The 15,410-nt window shown below is 39.1% G+C and overlaps 1 protein-coding gene and 1 pseudogene across 17 annotated transcripts in view; one reads left to right on the top strand and one right to left on the bottom strand.

Annotated features, from left to right (window-relative positions):
* LOC108081755 (transcriptional regulator ATRX homolog) overlaps positions 1-15,410 on the top strand; it is a 596,348-nt gene that overhangs the window by 333,164 nt on the left and 247,774 nt on the right. The gene's annotated exons all lie outside the window — the stretch shown is intronic.
* Positions 14,839-15,109, bottom strand: LOC121501996 (dynein light chain 1, cytoplasmic-like; annotated as a pseudogene).

The following is a 15,410-nucleotide window of genomic DNA, read 5'->3' as shown; positions in this document are numbered from 1 at the left end:
TGGCTGCAAGGTTTTCATCATTTGAATATTTATCAATTTAACTATGTTTTATTTATTTTATAACTATTGGTTTAAAGAAGAAGAAGGTGGTTTCCTTACTGAGTTATATTTTTTTTTAGAATTAAATCAAATAAGGGTATGTATATGAAATGTATATGTATATTTTTTTTATATATGACTGAATTAGGACTTATCCTTAAGTATCTTCACCTCAGAGTATTCTATATTTTATATATGTTTTCTTCTGTTTAGTTCATGTCGCAAATCTGATTTAAATACAAAATTAAAGGGAATTCTAATCATAGTAAAAGAGGATCATGCCCTACAAGGTAATCTAGCATGAACTTCTCAATTTTACACAGATTAAATACGCTATTAAACTGTTTCTTGGTGGTGTGCTGTCTGCTCGATGACAAACACTTCATTCTAACCAGATTCAAATTTAAATATAAATATGTCATTTCTTACAGTTTATATTTCTGGTTGACGTTTTAATTTAATGACAATTCCTAGATTTATAGACTGCAATTATTTCGGAATTTACTACAAAATGTTTGGATGGATTTAGGTTAACGGGGGGATTTTAGGGAAGTATTTTGGAAAGCAGGGTACTGGAACCTAAATACATTAAGCAATGTGTATATTTAAGTTTTCCATATGGTTTTACATTAAAACCTAATCGTGCCCCACGTTGGGCGCCAAATTCTGTGACGGACGGTATATGTCCTTCGAGGAACGCTCTGTCTACGAAAAGGGGACCGGCCGTGCTCAGGGAAAATGGCGTGGTTCTTGTTCCTCTTGGGACATTCCCATTACTCGAATTAAATGTAGACAGAGTATCGGGAGGAAATACGGAAACCCGAAAAACTTGTAACTACGACTTGAACTATTTTTGTAAGAGAAGTGAGGTGTTATTTATCTCCTAGCGAATTGAATTCCTCTGAGGTGTTAACCCTTAAGGTGCCTAAATAAAACTCTAATAATTCATAATTTCAATTTCGTTATAGTTTCATAAAGTTTATACTCAAAATATAATGTGCAATTAATTCTATAATGGTATATAAAAATTCAAAAAGAGTCGTTTTCATACTTAGGTCCTAATATTTAACAAAGAAAAAAAAAAAAACGCTATTTAGAGCGATCTGAAGAACCTGTGTGCTGGTCTTGGCTTCTCATAAATTTTTATATCGGCTATGCCGTACTTACGGCCCAGTCCCTCGATGTCGACGGGCCCGTTGACCTCACGGTGACCTTGGCTGATAAATGTGGAAATTAAAGTCATATATGAAAAACCAAACTCGTCAGCAGCACATGAAATCAAATTCAGATATAAGTACAAATTCTCTTTAAAAAATATAAACTAAAATTAACAAAATAATATAACGCAGGCGATACAAATAATCCTGCAGTTGATTAAGTGCACAGAAATAGATGGCGCAGCGCCCTTTTGGGGGGGGGGGTCCGCCGATATAGCTGGTGAAAAGCTGAGGGGTAGATCCACAACAAAAAAAAACGACCCCCTTCTTGGTGTCTTAATGTCTCCTTTAGCCTCCAAATATATATATAAACGGCGTAAGGTGGGCCAGCGGCCGTGGCCGGCCAGAAGGCGGAACGGGGCGGAAAACGTTGATCGCTGACTTGTGTGGCGAAGCACAATTAATAGTTCGGCAAGGTTGAAATGAATTTTCCTGCACGTGAATATATATATTTTCTGTGATATAGTAATCACGATGTTTCGCTGGGCACAGATCTCAAGAGAACGAGAGAAGGGCCAAAACGGAAACGAGGGCATAAAAACTAAGCTCGATTTGACAGGTGCATGACAAGTGCATGACAGCTAGATGACAGCTAATTAGAGTTGTCAACTAGATGCATCGATCAGCTGCTATCTATGAGCATCGATATATATTGCATAGATAATGAGCTTTATCTAAGCTAAGCTCTTAATTTAAGCTTTTACTTACAGTTTACAGTCGCGTCCAATTTTGTTGGTATGGACCGCGAATGAATAATATGGAACTGTTGAATATTTTAACATAAACTGCATTTCAACCCCACAAGTCGTCAGATCCTGCTCGTTCCGACATAATAGCAGTATAATAGAGTCCAAAATTTAAATAAAACATATTTTTATACCCTTGCAGGGTATTATAATTTCAGTCAGAAGTTTGCAACGCAGGTAAGGAGACGTTTCCGACCCTATAAAGTATATATATTCCTGATCAGCATCAATAGCCGAGTCGATCTAGCCATGTCCGTATGTCCGTCTGTCTGTCTGTCCGTCTGTCTGTCCGTCTGTCCGTCTGTCCGTCTGTCCGTCTGTCTGTCTGTCTGTTTCTACGCAAACTAGTCCCTCAGTTTTAAAGCTATCTGAATGAAACTTTGCATATAGTCTTCTATATGCTCTCACTGCTATATATGTCGGAACGGGCCGGATCGGACGACTATATCATATAGCTGCCATACAAATGTTCGATATATTTGTAGAAAAAAAATTAGAACTTTGATGTTTTTCAACATTTTTGCACCATTTTTTAGATATGGCCATTCTATATTATTTTAGAATTTTGGTATACATTTTATCAAAATCGGACGACTATATGATATAGCTGCCATAGGAACGGTCGAGAAATAAATAGGAAAAAAAATTATAGTTTCGTTGTTTTTCAACGTATGTTTATCTACTCTGAGATATAAGCTTTTTTTATTATTTTTGAATTATGGTATAAATTTCATAAAAATCGGACAACTATATCATATAGCTGCCATATAAACCGATCGGTAGATGTGGAGAAAATGTAAAACTGGGAATGTAAAACTGTAACTGTCAAACTTTAAACATAATAAGTATAGGTAAAATTTAATGAAACTCTGTTTTGTGAGTGTTTTCAGCATTTAAATCTATAATATAAACATCGAAACCAATCTGCAAGGGTATACAAACTTCGGCGTGCCGAAGTTAGCTTCCTTTCTTGTTAATAATTTGTTTTCCTTGAAAAAAGAAATTGTTTTTTCAATTTGATACCCTGTAAATTTTTAGCCGTGGTACATTATGTAGTTTTATAACAATTACCTGTCGTTAAATGCTGTTAAAATTATTCTTTTATCTTATTTGGTTCAAAAGATATGATTTTTGCAACGCTAAATGAGAAAAGGAGCTACTGTGCGTCGCTAGGAGTACGTGACCGGGGCTGTTCCTTTCCCGGGCATCCGCAACACGCAGCCGGTCCCGCATAGTCGTCTGCCATACTTATAACCTGGGCTGCCCCGGCCGCTCCATCCCGGTAAGGCAGTTCGCCGATTCCAGCAGACCGCGTGTCTGAGCCGCTAGCTTTCAACAGGCTGGTCGATAAGGCAGAAACGCCCTCTCCATGACGTTAAGCAATATCGCGGGATAGTGTCGTCGTCAATGACTAAGTCGTCTAACAGCTTATTGGTGTCGTCGACATCGTCCGACTCGGCTAGAAAGACCTTAATCTTGGCCTTCCTGTTGCCCTTCCGGACCTTTTGGTCGGATTTTTTTATTTGTCCTAGGCATCGCTGGTTGATGACGCGCAAAAATGGTTCTTTTGTTCTTATCTCCTGTTTTGTCTTTAGAATGGCCCTGTCCATATTAACACATTGGTACTGAACTCGCAGAGTCTTCAGCACCCTGACATGCCTCTTGGGTAACCAAATGCGAGATCTGGACCTTCCCGACATTTCCTTAGCGAAGACGTGTGTTTAAACATGAACACGGTTATAAATAAGAACGCATCTGTTAGCGATTAAGTCCCGGCCACAGTGCACTGTCTAGCACTTGTGTGCATAGCTATTTGAAACCGCCACTTGAGCCTAGGTAACAAGTAACCCGAAATATGACCTCCAGTGAGCGGTCTGGGTTTGTTTAGGATATTTACGATCGGGTTGACATGTGCACCCTTATCGTACTTAAAATATTTCCCACGATCGGGAACTGTCCGATGCGTGGGTCTAGAACTAATATCTAAATGTACATTCTCATGTTAGCTATATAAGCTAGGGTTTGAATGGAATAAAATCAGTTTGAAACAATAACTCCGTATGAAGACGTCCTCTAATTCGGGCGGTCTTTCATTTTGGTCCTTCGACCGCTCTGTAACTTCCCCCTTGTGGTAAGAGGTTCAGAGTTTTAAATCAGCACCTTAAAATGTTAAGGCTGCAAAAATAATTATCTCTTGTTTCCCCCCACCCGTGGTAAGGAACAGAGAATAATATTATAAAACAAAAAGACACAAAAGAGTCTTTTATGTTTAAATTGAAGCACCATTTAGGCTTGACATAGCTAAAGGTTGCTGTAATACCATTGAAATATATGGTTTGGAGGCGTACTGAGGCCTTTTTATGAAAAAAATATAAAAAAACATCAGAAGTGAATAAGATACCATGGAAATATATGGTTTGGAGGCGTACTGAGGCCTTCTTTTGAAAAAAATAAAAGAAAACATCAGTAGTGAATGTGCTAAGGAAAGAAAAGTGCATTAAATTGGAAAATAATAAATTAAATTATTTTGTGGCATTTGAAATTGCCAAAAGCAAAAGGATAAAAAAGAGTCCTTTTTGTTAAAAAAAAAAAAAAACAAAAAATTGTTCCACCTCCATTGGTTGGTTTTTTAAGAGAATAAAAATGAAAAATTTTTTATTGTCGAGTAATCGACAAAATATAAACAAATTTTGTGTGGAAGTTACCCAGCCCTTGACGGAGAATAAGGAGAAGGAGGGACGACCGCACGGCAGCAACTACAAATAAGTCTGCAACAACCACTACAGCCGCAGCGACGACAAGGCGGCAGCGACGACAGCAGCAGCGACGACAGCAGCAGCGACGACAGCAGCAGCGACGACAGCAGCAGCGACGACAGCAGCAGCGAGGATTCAGGCGGCACCTCAACGCATCCAACACTGACTGCAGCAGCACTCAGAAGGTTTGTCGCAAGAAGAGGAAAATGCGCTACTATTTATTCCGATAAACGGAACAAATTTTGTAGGCGCAGCTAGAAAGTTGGCAAATGCCATTAAAAGAAGGAATTGAGTGGCATTTTATTCCACCTATTCCGCTATCAGGACCTCACTTTGGAGGTATCTGGGAGTACTAAAGGCACTCCGCTAATAATAATAAAAAGTTATTATAATTTCGTAAGCAGGCAATTACAAGCTGATGCTTTCGATGTCCGTAAACAAAATCTTAAAATTTGTAATTCGTAAAAAATCGTTTTGAATTGTATTGTATTTGTTTGAGAAATTGATAAGCTAAAATTCTACAGCTTGCTGGCCCTTAGCAGAATGTTCACACAGGAACATGAATTAAAAATTAAAATGAAATTGTAATTGTTTATTAAGCCATGATACAGAGGCGTTGTAAAATATTAGTTGCAAAATGAATTATATCGAGTTAAACAAAAAAAATAAAGTCCACTTATTTTTAATTGCAACTAATTTAAATATACACCCACACCTTGCTGGCCCTTGGCAGAATGTTCAAACATGAACACGGTTATAAATAAGAACGCATCTGTTAGCGATTAAGTCCCGGCCACAGTGCACTGTCTAGCACTTGTGTGCATAGCTATTTGAAACCGCCACTTGAGCCTAGGTAACAAGTAACCCGAAATATGACCTCCTGTGAGCGGTCTGGGTTTGTTTAGGATATTTACGATCGGGTTGACATGTGCACCCTTATCGTACTTAAAATATTTCCCACGATCGGGAACTGTCCGCTGCGTGGGTCTAGAACTAATATCTAAATGTACATTCTCATGTTAGCTATATAAGCTAGGGTTTGAATGGAATAAAATCAGTTTCTTACAAAAACTCAACAAATGAAGACGTCCTCTAATTCGGGCGGTCTTTCAACGAGCTTACTGCTTATCCTTTCATATGCGTCGCTTGACGAGGCGAGCGCGGTGGGGCCGAGGGGTTTGGGGCATTGAAGAAGGTTGACCATGACTTCGCCTCAAAGACACGGCAAGGCAACGTCCGACCCATGGTTGCCCAGCCCTGGGAGAGCTCAGTAAGAACGAAGCTGGGTTAACCCCTCAGTTGCGAGCCGTATAATCAGAGGGCACTGGTCGCTTAATGGACCTGCCAAGTCTCGTGAAACTGTCGTTCGCTGTACAGGGGGTACGGGGGTACAAGGGGTACCACGCGGAGGTTTCACTTTGAAGAGATAGTGGTGTATCAAATTGATGATTTTCCTACGAGTCGACTTGGTGCACTAGTAAAGTCAGGGAATAGAAAAACTATACTAATCTTGCCTTGGTCTGAAACAACAACACTCGTAACTGTACAGTTTTATATATATATTATTATATATATGTCGGAGATAACCGTTATTTAATTTAACCGTAGTCGAGCCAGCGAGTTCTGTCCGCCTGCGCACTCAAAACGTATCTGTCATCACGTCACTTTTCCTTTAGCCTTCCACATTTTCTTACTTTTCGCTCAAACGTCAATCCTTGACAATCTCTAGCTGTCTCTCTCACTCTTTCCTATTGTTGCGACAGACGAACAGACCTCACTCAGTAACAGACAGTCTACTGTCCTTTTCCTGTTACCGACTCAACTGTCATTGCGCCTGCGCGCCAGCGACACATACAGGCTACCAATACCTGAGCATGCCGAATAATTCTGTTGCCATAGCAACAAGCTTTCCAAATTTGCACTTAGCAACCAACTCGCCGACACGGCCATCCTGACATTTCACGCGTCCTCGCGTTACGTGTCTTCTAATAGCTCTAAACATAACAGTAATTTTCATTTATTTTTCTCTCTTGTTTCTCTCTTTTGTCTCAACTTAACATTTCATTTTAATTGTTTCACTCAATTCTTACCAATTCAGAAAGGCCCTGCTCCATATTTCAAAAGGCCCTGCTTCACATATTCTGACCATAGGAATAAAGTAGGCCCTGTTTCATGTGATCCGACACGGCCTTCCTGACAAATAACACGTCCTCGTGTGTTAACTTTAAATCACAGTATTCTCAAATTTCAGTACTCGTTACATTTTATTGTTAACAAACATTTCATTAATTTTCTAAACATAAGTATTGAGGCATTTAGACAAAATAAGCATCTTGGTTTCATGATAACATGATAACATAACAAATTACATCTTCATTTTAATCATAATTTACAATTCAGACTTCTCTAATTACATAGCTTTATCAACTGGTGTATTTCCTTTTACACCCACATACTGACCCCCGCCATAACAATTCCTTCTGTTATGGTGCGGTCTCCACTGACCCCCGCCATAACAATTCCTTCTGTTATGGTGCGGTCTCCACTGACCCCCGCCATAACAATTTCTTCTGTTATGGTGCGGTCATTATATCCCCTCTTGGGATTCCAAGGCATCAACCGTGCCATCCATATCATCATTCCCCACATGGGAATCAGACGCATCTCCACTTGAGTCGTCTAAATCTTTAATCAACTTTAATCTTTAATCAATCAACGTCATTGCTTATTTTGTCTATTTGGCTATGCCCTCAAAAACTCATGCGCATACTTATAAAAGTTCGCTTACTTGACAGATATCTCAAAACATATCAGCCACCATCAAGCTTTTCTATAAACTCTGTTTGGTGCCGTTCTTCTCTTTTCTCTCTCATTCTTAACATATTTTCCATTTTCATTTTTCATTTTAAATTAATCTTGCCTTATCAAAATTAGTGCTCTTCCGAACCAGCATAACGTAACTTTAAACTTCTCTTTCTTTATACTTTTCTCTGTGTCATGTGGTGGTATCAAGCCCAAAGGGTGGGTCCGATTGGCATCTCTTAAGGGCTCGCATTGGTTGCACTACTAACTGTGCAGTTCGCCGCAAGTTGCACCCCGCCAAGAGCATCTTGCCATCACCTCTGCGGTCCTGGTATCCAGCCAGATGACTACTTTACAGCTTTACACATGATACAATTTTCAACAATCTTTAAACTTAGTCATTTCCAACAATTCTGATAAATATTGCTGAGTCTATTTTTTCCAACCCAAATACATAACGGATTTATAACCTTGATTAATAACTATCCAACAAAATTTAAGGGACACTACTGGCAGACAACATTACCTCACACCTCTGTGTATTTTTAAGAACCCCCCTTCATAGCTCAATTTAATTTCAATTATTTTGAGTTGTTTATAAACTATATCAATCAATCCTGAATCCTGACTCTGATCATTCAGTTATTAGATTTCCATTCTAAGTTCAGACGTTTTTCTGTCAATTTATTTTTATTTATCGGAGTTGAAATCAGTCATGTGAATTCTGGACACAAAAAGAACTCCACATTTGCCTTGCGCTTTCTCTTCCTCTACTCTATGATGCACTTCAGTTAATTTTTTTTTTTTGAAATGATTACATTTGCAATCATCTGAGCAAATAATGCCAAAAATATCAGAATAATTGCACGCCAACCAATATTTCCAATTCATATAGAGATAGATATCAAGACACATAATTCTACCAATATATCCACAAGAGCTTATATCTGTTTCAAATTTTATCGGATGTTGCGAACCAACAAATAACGATTACAGGCTCACTTGTAATAATATTAAAAGCGTTCGTTCCAATTTCTGAATATCGTCATTTCACTTAAAGATACTTGAAGCCGAAGAATATGTCTCATGATCTGAGAAAATCGAGGCACACGTTTTTGAAAATAAGGCACCAATTCAATAAATGGTCTTACGACGGTCTCTTAATTGCACCGATTAAAAGGACGGACCTTTAACGTAAGGATTTTCTAGGAATTGGGTCTGATTTCTCCACCGCACACCTCATAGCTCAGATACTGCGTAGTAGGTTCAAGAAACCCACATTTGGTAACGTTAAATGGCAACCCTGGTACAGTCAACACATTTAATACAACCTTCAGCCTTCGGAAAGCCTTTTCTTCCGAGTTTGCCATGATTAACACGTCATCTATGTAAACTATCGCAAATAATCATGATAAATTCCAAACGCCTTAACAATTGCATGATGAAGGTAGAAGATGCACTCTACAAACCAAACGGCACGGCAGACCAAACAGACGGCAACTCGTAATTCTTTAATTAATTATTTTTCAACAGAAACATTTTTCCTTCACAGGGTCTGACATAAGCGGCAAAGGCCACTGTCCGAAACCATTTTCGAATATTGCTTCCGATAGTCTAAGCACAACCTATCGTAGCACAGGGCTCGCCAATGGGAAGGCAGATGGGCAAACAACACTGCAATCAAACACATCTCTATTCCCATCTTTTAGCCAATTCAGCTCCCAAATCAAAGAATAATTGGAAAGGGCTCACCCGATACTGTCACTGTTGAATCACACAAATCAACTCGCTTCTACATGCAGCTGCCGCTGCCGCTCGCAGCCGCTGATACCCATCTCGTGCACACAGATGCAATGTGACCACCGTTATCACGCCTGAAGTGCGTCACTCCAGCTCTCCGCACTTCAGCCGCAGTTCCGCCAGTGTGCTGTTGTTGTTGTCTTCCATTCTTCCCCAAATTTTCTGGCCGACAATGATGACACTTGCAACCGTCCGGCTCAACACGCGACCAGTGCATTTGACTGCCTATCACGACTCCGGTGTCTCGCACCACGCGGCTGCGCAAGCTTTCGATGCGCTACTGAATTTAATATCGACCGAAAATCACTTTATCAGAATGCCCGCGAGGCTATGGTGAATCCCACTTCTGATCTCGGAGATAACCGTTATTTAATTTAACCGTAGTCGAGCCAGCGAGTTCTGTCCGCCTGCGCACTCAAAACGTATCTGTCATCACGTCACTTTTCCATTACCCTTTCCACATTTTCTTACTTTTCACTCAAACGTCAATCCTAGACAATCTCTAGCTGTCTCTCTCACTCTTTCCTATTGTTGCGACAGACGAACAGACCTCACTCAGTAACAGACAGTCTACTGTCCTTTTCCTGTTACCGACTCAACTGTCATTGCGCCTGCGCGCCAGCGACACCTGCAGGCTACCAATACCTGAACATGCCGAATAATTCTGTTGCCATAGCAACAAGCTTTCCAAATTTGCACTTAGCAATCAACTCGCCGACATATGTATATGCTTGTTGCCAAGGCAACAGAATTATTCGGCATGCCCAGGTATCTGTAGCCTTGAGGTGTCGCTTTGAACGGGTTGAACGGGTATCAGGACGTGGACAGAAGACAGTCTGTTACCGAGTGAGGACTGTTCGTCTGTCGCAACAATAGGAAACAGAAACAGAGACAGCTTGATATTGTCTAGGATTGTCGTTTGAGTGAAAGTGAAAAAGGGGTGAAAGGAAAAGTGGGGAGATGCTGCATTCAATTTAAGACTGCGCAGGCGAACAGAACTTGCTAGCTTGACCACGGCTGAATGAAATGACGGTTTCTCCGACATATATCTAGCGACCCCAGCGATCTCCGTTTTGCCACCTTCGGCAAATTATCCGTTTCTTTGAAGTTCTTATAGGTAAGCCACATTTTTTGTTTTTTTGGTCTGACGTTAACACAAACTATAAAGATTGGATATTGTCACGCATCGTACAAACGATGTGTCTCGTTTACACGATTTTTTATCTTTTACCTTGAAAATCGGCATGAAGCCGCCTATCGAATGATATTTGCTCTAAAGGAAATCATGCGTATGTATTTAAGCATGTGTTGAAGAAAATGGCTGGAATCTGCATCACTTCCATCGAACAATGGAAGCAGTTTCTTTTTTGAACTTTAACGTATTGCAATATCGGCATACAGTCGTCTTTGGTCCAATATAAAATTTTATCATAATACCAAGCGATTGTATGATGCCAATGATCTTCGTGTGCTCACGCAGTGTCTCAATCGATCATTTAACTTAAGCCTAGACATTTCAAATTGATCCAACTTAATATAATATGGAGATAAATTTTGTTCATTTTATACGAATACTTCAATTTCTTTTCATTCACGGTTACTTTTAGACTAAATTGGCTAATGACTAGGAACCTTAAACAAACAAAAAATTCAATTAAATGGTATGAACTTCATTAAATTTCTTCAAGTGTGACGAGAATCTTAAGCATATTTGGTTTACTGTAGACAATGGAATTAAGCTTTACTTTACTTTTATCAACCTCTCGAGAAATACGAATGAAAACTTTTACCAGTTGTTTATAACTCACTTAATGTTTCCTCCCGCGATGAAGATCGATCTTCCGAAGGGGTTATCTGTAAAGAAAATCAAGCGAGGCATCTTCTCGGCTTAAGGAGTCAAATTTTGAGGAAATCTCACTAGTAAATCTCGCTGGTGCAGTCGCATGTTCTTATCTTCCGTTTTCCTACAGCTCACTGACTTTCTGAGTTAAGCTCTAACCTTAAGCCAATTTTAACTAAATTTTACAATAAAATTTATACTTTAAATTAAATTCGGCCCTTTAGCCTTAATATTCAATACTGTAGATCAATTCCTATTAGACATCCTTTAAGGCTTCGGCTCAATAGCAATAATCTTCGAGATTGGCATGCCTAAGGCGTTGGCAGTCCTTGGAGAGGCAACAACGATCCTCCAAAAGCGCTAGGATCAGCGAGCGAAGAGTGAGGTTACAGAAGCAGGCCGTACGCCATGAGGACTAGCCTCTGAGTAGACTGAAGTGAGGTTATGGCACTGTGCCGAGGCTAACAAACGAAGGTCAACCCAAAAATCAATGACTTTTGACCTGCAAACAGTTAAACATTAAACTCATTTCCCAGACTGTCTTGCCAATTGTTATTTTAGGCTTTGACTATCCAATTTTCACTCCGACTACGAGAGCTTCCGCCGCTGCTGCTCGCGAACAAACTTTGGCGATCACGCGGACTCGGGGCAAAACCCAGTCAAGGCGAGACGTTCTCCAAAGCACAAAGTTCCCTTTTTGAGTCGGGATTATTTGCTCCTTAAGCACACGCACGTCTAGCTGCCGGTCTGTCGCTCGAAAAATAGGCCGAGAAAAAAAATATGGCTGAAATTGGCCACTGACGTTTGACAGGAGTGGCGATTAGCAACTATATTTGCTATCAGCTGAGTCTCGATAACTAACTACACTAGGTGGCAACGTTATCACTAACTCCCCTAGTTTTTTTATCGATCTCCGTTGGCGGGCAATTAAAATGTTCGCTTCAGGCCGTTACAATACACTTGTTGCTGGCTTGCATGCCTTGTGCGGCAGCCGATGTTCGAAGATCATTGGCTTTCCAATATGATCCCACTGGAAACTACATTGATTATGAAAATTTAGATATTAGACATATGACGACTATATGCCGATATTGGAATGCGTTAAAGTTCAAAAGATTGATCAACAGCCGAAGCGTTGATGATTCATCGATGAATCGCCATACAAATCATTGATGAATTTAACATGGGCATGTCATAGGCTGTCAACAGCAATTCATCAACATTTCATCATCATTTCATTGATGAACTGTTGATGAAAGGCTGATGAAATGTTGATGAATTGTTGATGAAATGTTGATGATTCATCGATGAACATTTCATCGACGAATCATCAAAATTTCATCAGCCTTTCATCAACAATTCATCATCATTTCATCATTTCATCCAAATTTCATCAACAATTCATCAACATTTCATAAACATTTGATCGATGAAATGATGATGATTCATCGATGAATTGTAGATGATTTTTTTTTTTCATATATAAAATTAAATTCTTGAAATTTTATTAATATTATTTATTCTTACTAATTCTATACCAACACTATAACACATAAATATAAACAATTAACATTAAAATTATATATTGAAAGGCCTCAAGGTCTGTTTGCTCCTCGGTTTTCCGCTTTTTATTGACGTAGGCCAAGCGTCATAAGATCGCGCGAAATTATGTCGTTTTAAAACGCCGAAATTATGGCGGCGGACTTATGTCGTTACCCCTTCACCTGCTGGGGTACAATCCGCTCTTATGACAAATTTGTAGGTATCCGATGGCATTCGTTTGCTGTTTTGAACATATTAACCACAGCATTATTAGCGTGAAAAAATGCTTGAACTTTTCAGTAATTTGTCTCTTTAACTGTTGTGCACCGCACATTCAGTTGATCCACCATCGACGAAATGAAATATATTTGCAGAAATAGATGCGGGTTATCTGGTGTTGGCACCATTGAACCATGCAAATTATATATTTGTCCTTGTATCTGTAATTGCAAACAATCATTTGTTGAAGAATCGTGTGATGGTGTAGTCCGCGGTGTATATGTTGTTATTATGTGTTGCAATTATTTGTATTTGTGTAAGTGATTGTAACTTTTACCTTGCAAGTCGGCATGAGGCCTTCTCGAATGATATTAGCACCAAAGGAAGTCATGCGAAAGCAGTTATTGTATTCAAGGATGTGTTGAAGAAAATGGCTGGAATCTGGATCACTTCCATCGAACAATGCTTTCAGTGGCTGTGGTGGTGTAAGTAATGGATCCAGTTTGACTTTTCCACTTGCGCAGCACAATCCAGCAGTTTCTCTTTTAAACTTTAACGCATTGCAATATCGGCATATAGTCGTCATAGGTCCAATATCTAATTTTCTATCATCTCTGTAGTTCGCAGAGGGATCATATTGAAATGCCAAGCGATTGTATGATGCCAATAATCTTCGTGTGCTCACGCTTCGTCTTAATCGGTCATATTCTCTTCTTTCATTTCGTCTTTCCTCGCTTAAGTTCTGTGAATACACTTGTTGCTGGATTGCATGCCTTGTGCGGAGACCGATGTTCACACGTCATGCTCTAGGCATTTTCGACTATAGGCAGAGCGGTTAATTTAACCTCTAATCCACATAATTTACACAGTTCAACTTACCACCCTAAATACAAATGCTGGTTTCCAATTGCACTGATATGAAACGAATAACTTATTTTTCTCAAAATGGAACACAATTTCGGTTTATCATAAAATAAACTGAGTAGAGAATTATGGCATGTTATGTGTCAGTGTTGGCGCTTTATGCAAAAATGACTTTCCCGCTTTTCTGTTGCAATTTTTCCTGAATTTTCTTTACTGCAAAAAATCACAAATTCCGAGACCTTTCCAACGAATGCAAAACCGTGGAAATCGGTTCGTGCGTTCAGGAGTTATAGGATCCCGGCAGAAAACTCGACTTATTTATATAATAGATGACATCTACAGCAATGTTTTCGAATGTGCCTTTTGTCATGTTGACCAACCTCAAAGCTGTTTTGAATCTTTGAAGGTGAAGTTTTTGCCCATTAAACTCCGGGATGGCATTCGAGATTTCTTTTATGAATGCCCTTTGGGCAATGGTTTCGTCAGCCATTGTGGTAGGTTTTAGTTCTACAATGCTGTCGTATGTATCACAGTCGGTTAAGTCCTGATCTGACAATTCAGATTGAGTAAGGACTGCGGGAATAGTGAGGTTATTAATGTCTTTTTCCTTTATTTCCTTATCATCTGTCTCACCCTGCTCAAGTGCAGGTAGATCTGACAATTCTGACTCGTTGCTAGTTTCGATTGTCAATGGGGTATTTAATATAGTTGGCACTGAAATGGCTAAATTATACCTTTGTTTTATGTATATTAAAATCTCTCGTAATTTGTTCAAGAACTTAGATACTCGAGACCAATGGGCTTTGTCTAATATTTCGGCATGCTTATTTACAGTATTTTGCTGTGCTAGCCGGGTTCTTTATGACTTATAGGATTTGTCAAAATCAACTTTTAAGTTATGTAATTCTTTATTTAACTCATCCCGTTCCATTATTTAATGGAATATTATTGAGAACATCGCTAGAATCAATCTCAGATATTAAAAAATTAAGCAAGTGGGATTGTTATTTTTGTTAACCTCTCTTAAACAATAAAATGGCTAACTGGCCCAAATAGAAATAGATGAAATGGTTCGGTTCGTGTGACACATATGTACGATCCGAAGTCACTGCCGACAATGCAGTGCCATTTGAGTTTAAATTTTGTGTCGAACTCTGTCTTAATATACATATTTGGCAATATCCCGTTCAATGTTGTTGTTGACTGTGTTGCGCAGTCAATGGCGCTTTTCTGCATCTCCTCGCTCATGTCGGTACTCTTAATCTCGGCCTCGCTATTAGACATTTTGCTGATTTTTGTCTGTTCTGTTAGAAAAACTAAATTCCACCTAACTATGCATTCATGCTCCAAATGTTTTTTGTTTTTTTTTATTATATTTATTTTATTTCTAATGCCCATATGATAATGCAGTTTTCATTAATTAGCTACTTCATTAGAACCTTGAAAGAGACCACTATATGTGTAATTTTGTGTAATTTGGCTTGGATTTTGCTTGGATTATTTTGGTAATACGACTACGGTCACACCGACCGTAAAAGTTAAACAAAAAAAAACGGCCTCCATTCGCGGCGTATTACAGTAGAAT

This window comes from Drosophila kikkawai, chromosome 2R (assembly GCF_030179895.1).
Source record: "Drosophila kikkawai strain 14028-0561.14 chromosome 2R, DkikHiC1v2, whole genome shotgun sequence".
Taxonomy (NCBI): domain Eukaryota; kingdom Metazoa; phylum Arthropoda; class Insecta; order Diptera; family Drosophilidae; genus Drosophila; species Drosophila kikkawai.
Note: the sequence above shows the minus strand (reverse complement) of the source record. Positions and strands in the feature narration are given on the sequence as shown.